The 10,342-nt window shown below is 35.0% G+C and overlaps 1 pseudogene; it reads right to left on the bottom strand.

Annotated features, from left to right (window-relative positions):
* Positions 1-5,830: 5,830 nt before the first annotated feature.
* LOC139702080 (zinc finger protein 724-like) lies at positions 5,831-6,601 on the bottom strand (annotated as a pseudogene).
* Positions 6,602-10,342: the final 3,741 nt, after the last annotated feature.

The following is a 10,342-nucleotide window of genomic DNA, read 5'->3' as shown; positions in this document are numbered from 1 at the left end:
CCTGGACTAGCCACATGAAAGTTTTGTGCCTTTGGAGACTTGGGCTCTGCCTTACTCCCTGGCATGGCATGGTGCATTGATTACCAAGGTGCCACCTGGAATACTGTCCCTCATATGCACTCACCTCCTGGGAGGCTTCGGGAATGAGCCATGGCAGAGGGTTGGCCAGTACTGCCAACTTTGTGGAGCTAAGAAGAGCTCTTTGGAGAGGTGGAGAATTGCAGACACACACCTTTGTTGTAATGTGGACTTGCTGTGTAACTAGGTGCTGTTGAATCCAATTTCTTTGTCTAAATTGCCCTGATTTTTAATAAAGAGAAAAATAATTTTATCTCTAGTTGTGAGGATTAGGCCACAATACACTGAACAATTGGGTTCCAACCAGTTACAGAAGGTTCTCTGTTGAGGTGAGCATGGTGGCACCTGCCTGTAATCTCAGCAGCTTGGAAGACTGAGGAAGGAGGATCATGAGTTCAGAGCCGGCCTCAGTGAAAGAGATTTACTAAGCAGCTCAGTGAGATCCTTTCGCTACATAAAATAGGGCTAGGGATGTGGCTCAGGGGTTGAATGTCCCCGAGTTCAATCTTCTTCATCGTCCCCCCCACCCCAGAAAAAAAGAAGAATGTCTGGGGAGTGAATCTCAGGATTTGGATTTATAAAAGCTTTCATGAAGGTTCTAAAGTGTAGAACTAGTGTAGAATAAGTGTTATGGGCCAAGCTCTGGAGTGGATGTGCATGCATTTGAATCTAGGCTTTTATATATATTTATATATATATATTATAGATTTGATGTTGATCTATTGATGTAATATTCCCGACACAAGGTATGTATGTGCTTTAGTTAAAGTCTGAAATAGTAGATATATATTTTAAATAATCTGCAGAAACATATTGAAAAATAACTGTCATAAGAAAATCATGCATGTGAAGCTAGATCATTTCATGACTCTTTAGAACATGTAGATCTATAAGGCAAGATAGTAAGAGAAACAATGAAAGTGAAACATTCATGAACTTGGGATGCCATTTAAAAATCTGAGGTGAATGTTGGTCTTGAATCTGACTTCCATAACAAGACTCCTACAGCACAAGAATTAAAAATCAAGAATCAATAAGTGTGGGGCTTGGGATGTGGCTCAAGCGGTAGCGCGCTCGCCTGGCATGTGTGCGGCCCGGGTTCGATCCTCAGCACCACATACAAACAAAGATTTTGTGTCCGCCAAAAACTAAAAAATAAATATTAAAAAAATTCTCTCTCTTTTTTTTTTTTAAAAAAAAGAATCAATAAGTGGGATAGATTCAACCTAAAAAGCTGCTTCTCAGCAAAAGAAACAATAATGTGAAGAGAGAACCTACAGATTTTATACAAATCTTTACCAAACATACCTCAGATAAAGCACTAATCTCTAGGGTATATAAAGAACTCAAAACTTAACACAACAACAACAAAAACCCGATTAAAAAATGGGCTAAGTAACTGAACAGACACTTCACAGAAGAAATATAATTCATTAACAAATATATGGAAAAACATTCCATCCATCTAGCAATTAGGAAGATGTAAATCAAAATTACTTTAAGATTTTATCTCACTTCAGGCAGAATGGCAATCATCAATAATACAGGCAACAATAAATGTTGGTGAGGATGTGGGGGAAAAAAACACTCACACATTGCTCATGAGACTGACTGCAAATTTGTGTAACCACCATGGAAAGCAGTATTGAGACTCCTTGCAAAACCAGAATGGAACCACCATTTGACCCAGCTATCCCTCTCCTCGGACTATACCCAAAGAACTTAAAAACAGAATACTACAGAGACACAGCCACACCAAGGTTTACAGCAGCACAATTCACAACAGCTAAACCATAGAACCAACCTAGGTGTCCTTCAACAGATGAATGGATAAATAAAATGTAATTGTATATATATTCCCCCCACCAATCGAATATTACTTAAATTTAAAGATGAATGAAACTATGGCATTTGGAGGTAAATGGGTGGAGCTATAGAATATCATGCTAAGTAAAATAAGCCAACACACACACTCACTCACAAAGGCCAAATGTTTTCTCTCATAAAGTGGATGATAATTCACAATAGGGGGTGGGGAAGAATAGTTACTTTAGACTAAATAGAGAGGAGTGCAGGGAAGGGAAGGGATAGGGGATAGGAAGGATAGTAGAATGAAACAGACATTACATATAATATATAATATATATGGATGCTAAACCACTCAACAAGGGAGGGGGAGAGAATAGAAATTCAGTGGATTAGACAAAGTTGGAATGAAGTGAAGAAAAGGGAAATAGGAATAGAAATGACATTAGAATGAATTAGACACAACTTCTCTGTATTTATATATAAATACACCACCAGTGAAGGTCCACACCATGTACACCTCAAGAATGGAATGCTAACTAAAATAAGTTTTACTCCATGAATAATGTCAAAATTTGCTCTACTGTCATGTATACCTAAAAAGAGTAAGAAATTTTAAAAATGATAAGGGAAAATTTGTATACAGAGAAGGATTGTGAGTTAAAAACTCTTCAATAAATGCTAATGTCATTAAGGTTAAATAAAAGTATAAAAGAGTACCCTGAGCCCATACAAAATAACATACATTGGTAAATAGAGTTGCCCAAGTCAGTCTGTGCAACTCTCTATTATCAAAAAAATTTTGGTTTGCAACTCTTTTCTATGTTTTACAAAGCAGCACAAGAGAAATACTAACAAGCTGAGCAGAGAGGAAATATTACTTAGCAGTGTTATGAATACTATTAATAGTGCCATGTGCACTCAAAGAAAGCATTCTCAATTTCCTCCCCCATGCAACAAAAAATCATGCAGTTGAAAGATACTATAGTTACCGATTAGATAACACATACATGTGATTGTTACATTAAGTATGTGGGCAGCTGCTCAACTTGGCAGGTCAGATCCAATAGATAAGAAAGACAATCTCTTCACACAAGACAGTGTTTCTTTGAGTAATATTATGAAAGCAAGAAAGAAAGCAAAAGAAACAGACAGAGGCAACTGTATTGCCAGACTGGGACTCCCAAGTACATAGGTTCAGTGTTCCAGTTTTCCTAAACAGGTTTTCAGGGTCCTGACTGGGAAGTGCTGGGCAGAGCATCCTCTCCACAGGTGAGAGTCTGAAGTCCTGTTCTAACTTCTGTTTAAAGTGGAACTGAATAAATACAAGTCAGAATGAAGCTTTCTTTGTTCTAACAGCTTGCATGACCTAGTGATCCCATGAAAAACACTACATCCTTCCAAGAACAGGTGAGATCCCAGAAGGAGGGACTGATAGCCTTGAGATGACTAAGTAAATTGGGGTTCCAATGAGTGAGCCACTGAGCCAGATGCAATGAGAAATCAGCATTCATTAGCTGTTTCATCAAGGATATGCAGACATCATGAAGGCACATGGAAAGGGAAGATCTTCAGTATTTTCCTTAGACCTCTAGTACTGAATCTTCCCTCCAGGCCTTATAGTTAAAACTCTCATATGTAAACTGAAGCCAGTTTTCTGTGTAAAACAACATGGAGTAAAAGAACCATGAAACCTATAGATTTACCCTTTGGAATAAAACATATTGTGAATATTATTCTCCTAGAATTTATCATTATATTTCAATATTTATTTTCCCTAATAATGTTAAATGAAATGTTTGTGGGTGGTGTTTTGTTGAACCTAAGGGCTCACATATGAAGAGAATATTGTGTTTTTACTTTTTGAACAGGACTTGTAGATTAGGGTCTAGAGGTTTATTTCAATCAAAATTGTGTTTCTCTCTCTGTGGTGTCATGGGCTCTTGGAGCTTTAAGATCTGAGGAGGGACAGGGTTAGTTTCTAGTATCTTATAATTACTGGGTTGTAGAGGGGTCTGGGAGACCAGGATAATACTATCTATCATATAATCCAATAAGTATAGCAAATATTATATTGTAAGTTATTAAATAGAATGAAAAAGTTCTAGAAAATAAAAATATAGAATGAAATAAAAAATGTGGGGGCATAAATGCTCCTATAGTGTGTCTTTTTCTTTTACAGTCATCATTTTACATGTATCTGGTTACACTTTTCTAGTGGGTATCCAAGACTAAAGAGGTGGTCCTATATTGGTAGGTTTTTCCTACAATTGAGGTCATTCTAGTCTCCTCAGTGACGAACGCCATGGAATTCATGAGGAACTGCATGGTTTCTTCAGTCCAAGAGTCAGGATGGGCCTGTAGACCACGTGGTTTCCTCAGGAAACATTGAGAATATTTCCCCATTCAGCAACCCTCTTTTTACCTGAATATGCAAATTGGCTCCTAGTCTCTTGGGTCTTTCTCCTCTCCCTGACTGGGAGCTTGTGCAACTCTCCGGAGTTGTAGATCCCTTAGGGAGTACTGCAACTTTGTAAGGTGAAATGTTAAAGTTGTCATTCAAACTAGGGATATCTGGGCATTATTTTAGTATCCTTAGGTCCTTCCTATAACTGTTGGAATTTTTCCATAATTTCAAAGGTAATTTACATAAATAATATTCCCCAAATAAAACTTGGTTGAACATGAAATAATTAATGGAGATGTTATAGCATTTTTTACCCAATAGAATATTTTACTATTGCATCGCTCCATTAGCAAAGTGAATAGTGGGAAGTATGTGACCTAATAACATCATTAAATGCATGACATGGTTAACATTAAAAATTCACAATTTTTATTTAGTAACAAATTACATATGTAATGCAAATATAAGTAAAAATGCTCTATACAACAGGCATGGTGGTCCATGCCAGTGACCCTTGAGGAACTACAGAAGGCGTTTTTCAAGTTCAAAGCCAGGCTCCATAACTTACTGAGGCCCTAACCAACTTAGCAGACCATATCTCTAAATAAAAATGATGAAAAAAAAATCTGGGGATGCAGTTTACTGATTAAGTGCCCCTAAGTTCAAAACTAAAAATTAAAAATTTAAAGCTTCGTATAATCTTAAGACATTTCTGAAATAATCAACTATGAGAATTACGTTTTCTCCAATTGTGAGAAATGAGAATATTTAGTAATTGTTGATTTATAGTAAAATTATATCCATTTAGGGATGCACTATTCTATATTTGTATTTCATTATTTCTACAATATCAGCTAAAGTTGTTAAGAAAATTTTCAGCAAATATCAAAAGCAATTACCCATTTTCTACATTTAAATGATTTTTTCCCTCCTAGGTCCCAAATACTTCAAGAGATGGGCTATACATAAGACACTTACAGTTGTTGTTTTTGTCAAGGTGTTTTGTAAATATTTTGCTGTTATCTAAGGTACATACTTTGGACAAATGCTACTCCACATTTGCTACAGGTATGGGATCAGAAATTGAAAAATGTCTGAAATTTTTCCACATGTCCTCTCACTCGTATGAATTCTGAGGTCCTGAGTAGGGTGTGGAATAACTGTTGGAGACTCCGACACCTATTTTACACTTGTATAATTTCTGTGCTATCATATCTCTGGTGTTAAATAGTGTTGAACTACTGTGAAATAAGGGTTGATTCATCCTTAAAGACACTGATTCAATGTTTTCACTTGTAAAAGTTCTCTCCAGAATAAAATCTATAATGTTTAGTAAGATGTGATCTTCAATTTTAAAAGCTTTGCCATTCTTCACATTTATAGGACTTCTCTCTAGTATGGGTTCTCTGGTGTTGAGTAAGTGTTGATTTTTTATTAAAATCTTTGCCACATTCTCTACATTTGTAGGGCTTCTCTCCAGTGTGGATTCTCTGGTGCTGAGTAAGTGATGATTTGTGATGAAAACTCTTGCCGCATTCTTTACAGTTGTAGGTCTTCTCTCCAGTGTGGATCCTCTGGTGCTGAATAAGTAATTTTTTGATGAAAACTTTTGCTACATATGTTACAGTTGTAGGGCTTCTCTCCAGTGTGGATTCGCTGGTGCTGAGTAAGTGATGATTTTTGACTGAAACTCTTGCCACACACATTACATTTGTAGGGCTTCTCTCCAGTATGAACACTTTTGTGCCAATTACACTGTGAGATGCTCTTAAAAGGTTTGCCACATTTTTTATAGTTGTAGGGCTTCTCTCCAGTGTGGATTCACTGGTGTTGAGTAAGTGATGATTTTTGATTAAAACTCTTGCCACACACTTTACATTTGTAGGGCTTCTCTCCAGGATGAATCCTTTTGTGATGATTTAGCTGGGAGTTGCTAATAAAAGATATGCCACACTCTTTACATTTGTAGGGCTTGTCTCCAGTGTGGATTCACTGGTGCTGAGTAAGTGACAATTTGTGACTCAAACTCTTGCCACACACTTTACATTTATAGGGCTTCTCTCCAGTATGAATCCTGTTGTGGCAATCAAGATGTGAGTTTCTATTAAAACTTTTGCCACACACTTTACATTTGTAGGGCTTCTCTCCAGTATGAATTCTCTGGTGATTTTTAAGGCTTGGTTTTTGACTAAAAGCTTTGCAAAATTGTTTACATATGTCGGGAATCTCTGCAAGGTGTGTCTACTGGTGACAAATAAGATTGGAGCTTTTATTAGAAGTTTTGTCACATTCTTTGCATTTGCATGTCATATCTCTTGTATGAACACTGTGATGTTGAGTAATGCTCTTGAGTGCATTGCATTCTTCACATTGGTAGGTCTTCTCTGCAGAATAAATTTTTGGTGTTGAGTAAGTGTTGAAAAATTTTTAAGGCTTTGCCACACTTTTTACATTTACAGCTCTTTTCTTCAGTATAAATTCTCTGATGCTTAACAAGTTGTAATCTTTCACTAAAAGTTTTTTCACATTCTTTAAATTTATAGGGTTTATCAGTGTCATAGTATCTACTGTGTTTAGAAGATGCTGAGCAAGCCCATGCTTTGATACATTCTTTAAACATATAGGGCTCTCTTTCTCTATAAATTCTCTTGTATTGAGCAAGCTCTGCACTGTGATTAAGAGCCCTTTCACATACCTTACACTTGCAAGTTTTGTCTTAACTATGAATATTTGGATTAGTAATATTTTTAGAGCACTGAGGCAAACGTTCCCATATTTTTTATCTTGGTAAATTTCCTTTAGAAAATGACTAGGGGTTTCTCTATATTCATAATTTTTATCACCAATGTAAATATACTGGTAATTACTCAGGGTATAGACATGGCTAATGGTGTCACTTATAGCATTATTTATATAGTGCACTTTCCAGAAATCTGTATCAGAATTATCATTGAGCAATAGTGGGGAATTAGAAAACTTTCTACAATTCCTAATATTGTCTATTTGGGCACAAGGAGAAATTACTCTTTTGTTGCAGAAAAATTGACATTTTGTAAAGAAACTCTCAAATTATCACTTTTAAAAATACCTTCTCTATGCAAATGTTTGAATAGAAGTTTAACTCGGTGCTACATTTATAATTGGCCAAGTTAAAAACTGATGCATGGACCAGATTTCAAAATTTCCACATTTCTTTTCACTTCAAAAATGGCTGTGGATATATTCTTAGAAACACACAGCTCCTCAGAAGTAAGTGAAATAAATTGAATTTTTTTCAGATATTAATTGTTTCTGGAGTCCTTTGACCATAAAATTTTTATCATAAATAGGGACTACTACTTGGTTTTGACCATTATAATGTGATTTTTGAACTTTACTCTCACCTATATTTTCCCATTGTTTTCTTAGTGGTAAATGGTCAAGGTCATACTTTCCATATCTTCCCTCTCTCTCTTGTAATCCCTGCTCTGGTAAAATTTCTCCAGGGTGATGAGAAGTCATGGCTGAAATAAAAATAATAATCATGTATACTTACTGTACTGGGCTGAGTATATTTTGCAAACATAAGAAATTACAGCAATTAAGGAACATCAGAAGGGGAGTAGGTTATTATATCTAAGCCCATTGTTAATGCAGAAACATATAAATCCAATAAAAATGTACACAGAAAATTACTTTGAGAACTTTCCAAATCATCTTAGTGTTCACAGTTTCCAAGATGAGTACATTACTATGGAGAGTAATATAGTAGAGGAAAATACATTGTGTTACACAAAGCCTTTCCTCCTTCACAATATATTTTAAAAATCTACCAACTTTCTTTGGTTTCATTAAAAAATAAAAATATGAAACAAGCGAATATTTGGGGACTGTTCAAAAAGGGGTTCCTGCTTACCAATAGCAAAAAAAAATGGCTAAATCTACTGTAAGAAAAATAAGTTATGAATTACTCAAAGGGAATAGTAAATTAAAATTTAAAGAAGTTCACTGAACTAAACCAACACACAAAAAATGGAATAAAATCTAGTCAAGAATTGTTAATAGTAATAAGCAGAAAATGTGTGTTTAAAGACTTTCTTTAGAAAATGTCTGAAAGAGTCATGGGTAGTTGTACATAGCAACATAGGAGGTTGAGCCAGAAGGATCAAAATTTCAAGTCCAGGCAAAATAAAAAATGCAAAGTGGTAGTTCTCTTTCCAGTACTAATAAATGCATCTCAGAAAATAGGAAAAATAAAACATTCAAAACAGCTCAAATTTGTAAAGACTCAAAGCAGGTTTTAATCCAAGTTTTAAAACTTACAGAGAATATTCAGAGCATCCAAGAGAAAAAGATCGGTCACCTAGAAATGTGTAACTACATAATTGTAAAATCCTTAGTCAAAACTTCACAACACAGCATGGAATTCAGGGCTATTTTCAAGGGATGGAAGAATAAAATTATCAACCAAAACATTATATTCACAGCTATTATCTTTCAAAAGAGAAGGAAAATAAAGACTTTAAAGATATAAATGCACACACTATTCATCAACACTAGATCTGTTCTCCAAAAAATACGAAAGGTAATCCTTCATACTAAAATGTAAGTGTGCACAGCAACACAAATCATATGAAATTCTAAAAATTTCTTGGCACAAACAACTCTATTTTATTGTAATGATGGGTCACAAAACAAGTAATTTTGCAATAGAATTTGAAAGATAAAAGCATAAAAACAAAACTGTTAATAGACATATATACCTGTAACAATAATATAGTTTTGAAAAGCCACAAATATATTAATTTTTAATAAAGTGAAGTAAAGTTGATACTCATACAAAGTATAAGTAGGAGATTCTTCATTTTTAGATATTTTTTGTTGGCAAATTAAAGATTACAAAATTCTGATCAAAACAAACCTTGGCTATCTGAATTAACTCTAAAAATAACAACTGTAGATAGTCCACAGGATACTCTAACTCTAAGGACACACACATACTGAAAGCAAAGGGATACAAGAGTGACACATACAAAAGTGACCGAGCAAAACCTGTACTGTCTAAATTATAGTACACAAAACATAGTTTAAGACAGTTATAGGACATAGAAAACGTTTTAAATTTTAAAAAGCCTTTGAAAAGAGGCAAAATAGAGAAAAGGAACATTTCCCTAGGTTCTGAATTAAGAGTAAATACATTAGCAATGTATATCATACTTCCCAAACACACAAAGAAACCATTGAGAGAGTTGAATGAAAACAAAGAATCACTGTCATCCTAGGAGACATCAATCCCCACTTACTGTAAAGGAAAATACAGTGAAGCAAAATGGAAATTGCAAAGTAAAAGACTTTGAAAATATTTTGAAACTATTGTAGACTTATAGAATCCCTATTCTTAATCACAAGTTGGATATTATACTGGATAGACCAATTTTATGTATTAAAACAAAGGTTAATAAATATTTAAGTGATAGTTATTTTGTAACCAACATGGAATAAAAATTTGAAGTAAAAAGTGATAGGAATGTTAAAAAACCCCTAAATATGTGTCAGTTCATTGAACACTCTTGGGCATGCTGTTGTTCAAGAATTGAAAGATAATATAAAAGATGTTTGTACTACTTAAAGTTAACTAGAGATTCCAGGTAATATGCATCAAACTCCCATTGTTTTTTTTTTTTTTTTAATTTTTTATTGTTGTCTGTTCAAAACATTACATAGTTCTTGATATATCATATTTCACAATTTGATTCAAGTGGGTTATGAGCTCCCATTTTTACCCCATATACAGATTGCAGAATCACATCAGTTACACATCCATTGATTTACATATTGCCATACTAGTGTCTGTTGTATTCTGCTGCCTTTCCTATCCTCTACTATCCCCCCTCCCCTCCCCTCCCCTCTTCTCTCTCTGCCCCCTCTACTGACATTCGTTTGTCCCCCTTGTATTATTTTTCCCCTTCCCCTCACTTCCTCTTGTATGTACTTTTGTATAACTCTGAGGGTCTCCTTCCATTTCCATGCATTTTCCCTTCTCTCTCCCTTTCCCTCCCACCTCTCATCCCT

The sequence above is a fragment of the Marmota flaviventris genome, chromosome 15 (assembly GCF_047511675.1).
Source record: "Marmota flaviventris isolate mMarFla1 chromosome 15, mMarFla1.hap1, whole genome shotgun sequence".
Taxonomy (NCBI): Eukaryota; Metazoa; Chordata; class Mammalia; order Rodentia; family Sciuridae; genus Marmota; species Marmota flaviventris.
This window is presented reverse-complemented; position numbering and strand designations above follow the sequence as displayed.